The following is a 5,124-nucleotide window of genomic DNA, read 5'->3' as shown; positions in this document are numbered from 1 at the left end:
AAGACAAACACCAACAGGTCTGTAGTAGTTTTCTCTATGCAGAAAAAGTATGTGAAATTTTTGCCTTTTCTATAGTGTTTCAGTGTTTTTGCATTAGTTGAACATTTCTAAAATAGGGTTTACTTTTATGATTAGAAAAATAACAGTGCAGTTCCATTTTCAAAAATAAACACTCTCCCCACAAGCTGCACTATACACCTGTGTGCCAATTACAGTTACACCCGGTATTTTGAGTCCAACAATAAGATAAGAACCTTGAAGTGGAGTAGCTACCTGTGAGGAGACGGCAGGTGGGAATGAGGTAACAGCTCAGCCCCACTGGATCTACTCTCTGAATGTTTTATTTTCTGGGTCTTCACTCTAAAATTGGACTTAATCATTCTGGCTCATGGAACCAGCTGTTCTGGGATCAAGTGGACTCCAGGCAATATGCAACATATTGAATTCATCTCAACCTACTAAATATAACTAGTGTGTGCAAGAGGAAGAGACTGCCCAAACTGTAACACAGTCTTAACCCACTCACCACACTGGACAGGCCCTGAGAACTGAAAGTGGAGCCTTGTAAAAAGGCAAGAGCTTCACCAACCATATCAATACCTGGGAGGAAGTGCAGAAAGTTTTACTTACTTGTGTGCCCAGTGTTCAGCACTTAAAATTGGTTCCCTGGACTGTGAAATCTTTTCAACAATAAAAATATTTCCAGCAACAATTTCTAAAACTCCATTTCTGGGACCAGGCATGTTGGCACACACCTTTAATCCCAGCACTCAGGAGGCAGAGGCAGGCAGATCTCTGTGAGTTCAAGGCCAGTCTGGTTTACATAGTGAGTTCAGGCCAGCTGGGGCTACCAGGAGACTCTGTCTCAAAAAGACCAAAAAAAAAAAAAAAAAAAAAAAACCCTCCATTTCTGGGGCTACAAAATCATGAGGACAAGGGCATGGATCCTAGCACCCACATGACAAGCTGGGGACATCCCCTACACTCTCCTACACATATATTCACATATACACACAAAGTAAATAGATGTATCTTTTAAAATATAATAAATAAAACTCAATTTCTTCAAAGTCTCAATGTTATAACATGAAAATTCAGTCAAACACAAAAATCAGTTGGGCCCAAAATCTTTTGAAAAGAAGTTAGAAGTATTTCTATCAGCAAACACTTATTTGGTGTTCTGCTATGTGTCACACATTATACAGTCTTACAATACCCTTACAAGGTAGAAACAGGTGAGGGAAGGAAAACACAGAGAGCTTAACCATTGTGCTTACAATCAATCTCATGGCTGGTAAGGACGGTTGACTACGATCCTGGTCCAGACCCTTCAGCTCCAGAATCTTGTACTCAGTGGCTCTTGTTATAACAGAACCAGCTGCAGCATCTTCTATTTGTCAGTCACCCACTGGGCAGAGCCCTTTCCCTTGCACTATCTCAGGTTCCTCACAAGCAGATTCATTACAAACTGTTAACACCCTACTTGTATTTGAGGAATCAGAAGCCTTGGGAATTTAAAGAACCTATTCACAAGTTCTGCCATAGCCAGTAAACAGTGGGAGCAGGATTCAAATCTCTTTTTTAATTGAATTTTTGTGTATTTTATTTAAAAAATCTCAAACAGTCTTAATCATCTTTATACCCCCTTCCCCACTAGCACCCTCCCATAGCATCCTCACTAGAATTCATACATTCTGTCATTTGTCTTAAGGACTATTAAACTACACCCACCCAGGGCTCGGAAGAGGGGGTGGAAAGACTGTAAGAGTCAGGGAGGAGGTATATGACCATACGGAAATAGTCCTACAAGCTCCTGGGACCCTGCTCACATGAACCTACAGCAATGGTGTCAGCATGCATAGGACCCATGCAAACTCAGACAAAAACCTAGCATAGAACTGACAGCTGACCCAAATCTTAGCTGAGTAAATACTGGCAACTGATTACCGCTGGGTGAGGAAGAGCTGATCTTCCTAAAGTGAGATAACCTAGATAGGTTGACTAGACCTCAGTAGATAAATTTGCACTAAGGGATGTCTGGGGGCACTAACTTGACTCAACGTCATTTTTTTAACCACTGTTACCTTTAGAGCTAGCCTCCTGCAGTCTGATCATAACCCAAGCCTATGACTGCATTCCACCAGGAAAAGTAGATTCTAGAAGGGTTCCCTGGTCCTCACTAAAGATGGAGAGTACTAACCTTGGTTCTCAGAGCACAGGCTCAACTCTCAAACTTTTAAAAATAATGACTTCACTTCAAAGTTTGTGAGAATTTGTACTATCTGTATAGGTTCACTTCCAAGGATCTACAAATTCATACGGTTGGTGGATCTCTTGCCTTCTTACACAACTATGAAACGCAATTTGATGAGTATATGACAAGATTGTGTGGAGAACATCATGAATCCATGAAAACATTTAGAATTAAAACTCAGAATCATCCAGAGTGGTGCTACACGCCTGTAACCCCAGCACTGAGGAGGCTGAGGCAGGAGGATTAAGAGCTGGAAAAGTGCTGAGAAAATATTGAGTCCGTGCCTCAAAAACAAAACAAAAATCGAGCAACAACAACAAAATCCCTCACAAACCTCAGTGTAAGCCTGTTCTGCTACTCTGGAGAATGCCTCGCCTCTCTAAAATATCACACCTGCATGCCTGAATCCAAAGCTGCTGCCAGGAACAAATGTGATGGTGTTTGAGCTGTATGTTCTTGAACGGTTAATAGTCTGGAAAGGTCTAATGTAAACATAAAACATCAAAAGTCATTATCTTAGTGTCTTTGGTTTCATGATACTTTTACTCTGAGCATTTGTGGGGTGTGCATATGTACAATGTGTGTGTATGTGCATGTTTGTGCATGTGTGTGAGTGCATGTGAAGGCCAGAGGCTGCTGTCCAGTGTCTTCCTCAAACACTTTCCACCTTGCCTGTTGAGACACGGTCTCTCTCGCTGGGCCTGGAACTCAATGATTGGCTTGACTAGCTGACCACTGAGCTCCATGTTTGTGCATGTGTGTGAGTGCATGTGAAGGCCAGAGGCTGCTGTCCAGTGTCTTCCTCAAACACTTTCCACCTTGCCTGTTGAGACATGGTCTCTCTCGCTGGGCCTGGAACTCAATGATTGGCTTGGCTAGCTGACCACTGAGCTCCAGGGATCTCCTGCCTCTTCCTCCACAATGCTGAAACTGCAGGTACCTGCCATTGCACCTTTTTACATCAGTGCTGGAGAGTCGAACTCAGGTCCTCACGTTTGCACAGCAAGCACTCTATGGAGTCACCTTCCCAACCTCTCCAAAACTTTTCTAATAATCCCTAATACCCAGTCCTACTGAGTTGTGAATTTAGAATCAGAGAATGTGAAAATAAGAGCAAAGCAATACGCCTGAACTTGCCTTTGGAACTTTGTCCACAAAGAATGCAGCTGAAGGTCTTTCAAATTGGTTCCTATAGAAACAAGAAAGAGAAGCTTAGAAGACAGATTTCTGACTATTTCATCATTTCCAGTTCATCTTTCTCTTCCCTGAAATGCTGATCTTCTTGCTGTGGGGGAGGTACTTGCCTTAAGTTTTAAAGGGAGTGCTTTCATACCAGGAAGTTCATCCCAAGCAAGAACCTAACTAAGACCTAAAGGATGAGCAGGACTTGGGACCAGCGAGTTGGTTTCAGGTGAGGTCTCTCTTTCTGACTTGCAGATGACCACCTCAGTGTGTCTACATGGATTTCCAGTGAGCATGAGAGAGACAAAGAGAGCTGTGGTACTTCCCTCTTCCCCCTTTCTAGAAGGATACTGTTGCTGCCGGCTCAGGCCGTACCACATGACCTCACCTTATGACCTCATTTAGCCTTAATTACCTCCCTGAAGGCCCCCTCTTCAAATACTGTCCTGTTAGGGGTCAAGATTTCAATGCATGGATTTTGAGGGCGGTTACTACTGAGTTTGCAGCCACTGGCTAAGCTTCTTATGTCAAGCTCATCTGTCTCCGGGACACTGGCTGGCAACAGACTGCCTCTTCCTCCTTCATCTGAGATTAGTTTATGGAGAAAATAGTAAAAATAAAAGGGAGGTGTGTGTGTGTGTGTGTGTGTGTGTGTGTGTGTGTGTGTGCGTGTGCACTTGCACATGCTTGCACCACATGTGCTCTCAGTGTGTGTGTGTGTGTGTGTGTGTGCACTTGCACATGCTTGCACCACATGTGCTCTAAGTCAGAAGAGGGCATTGGACCCCCAGTCATGGAATTACAGCCATCTAACAAGGATGCTGGGAACTGAACCTCAGTTCTACAAAAGCAGCAAGTGCTCTTAACCACTGAGCCAGCTCTCCAGCTCCAAGACAGAGCACCCGCCACATACAGAACCCACTGGCTTTCCTCACCATACTGACAGGCCATTGTCCCATGTAGAATCTTAACCAGCAGGGCCTGCGTCAAGTGCTTCCTCCTCCACTGAACCTCTAAGGCTGTCCTCAGCAACCCTCCACAGCTCTCCCCACAGTTGACCTTTTTCTTTAGGCGCGCGTGTGTGCGTGTGTGTGTGTGTGTGTGTGTGTGCACTTGCACATGCTTGCACCACATGTGCTCTAAGTCAGAAGAGGGCATTGGACCCCCAGTCATGGAATTACAGCCATCTAACAAGAATGCTGGGAACTGAACCTCAGTCCTACAAAAGCAGCAAGTGCTCTTAACCACTGAGCCAGCTCTCCAGCCACAAAGTCTGCTCTTGACTGTGAATGTGATGTATCTTGCTTGGAGTTTCTCTCTCAGAATTTCCACAATGATAGACTGTCAACTGAAATTGGCAAGCCAAATAAACTCCTTTCTTCCCTAAGTAATTTTTGTCAGGGTTTTTTACTACAGTAACAAAAATAAAACTGGGACAGTCTCTGCTCTGTCTGTCACAGATACTTTGACAGTATTTATCACCACTGGTGTCTTTCTTATTTATTTAGTTATTTGTTGATTTGTTGTTGTTGTTGTTCTCAACAGGACATAACTTACACAGCCACATTTGCCCAACTGGAACTTTTAAAAAATGCTGATTCTTATTCTTTAATAAATCAATCTGTTAGAGGAGTAACTTAAATATCAAAATGTTTTATACCAACACTTCCATGTGATTCAGATGCTTA

General features: G+C 43.4%; 1 protein-coding gene across 1 annotated transcript in view; it reads right to left on the bottom strand.

The window, feature by feature from the left end:
- Nucleotides 1-5,124, bottom strand: part of LOC103750006 (von Willebrand factor A domain-containing protein 3B-like) — a 20,539-nt gene that overhangs the window by 13,765 nt on the left and 1,650 nt on the right. The window contains exon 2 of the mRNA XM_008852937.2: nucleotides 3,392-3,443. The gene's annotated coding sequence lies outside the window, so the exon portion shown is untranslated. The remainder of the gene's footprint in view (nucleotides 1-3,391; nucleotides 3,444-5,124) is intronic.

Source organism: Nannospalax galili, unplaced genomic scaffold (genome assembly GCF_000622305.1).
Source record: "Nannospalax galili isolate Female #2095 unplaced genomic scaffold, S.galili_v1.0 scaffold5487, whole genome shotgun sequence".
Classification (NCBI taxonomy): Eukaryota; Metazoa; Chordata; class Mammalia; order Rodentia; family Spalacidae; genus Nannospalax; species Nannospalax galili.
The sequence above is the reverse complement of the archived record's forward strand: the minus strand, read 5'-3'. Positions and strand labels throughout refer to the sequence as shown.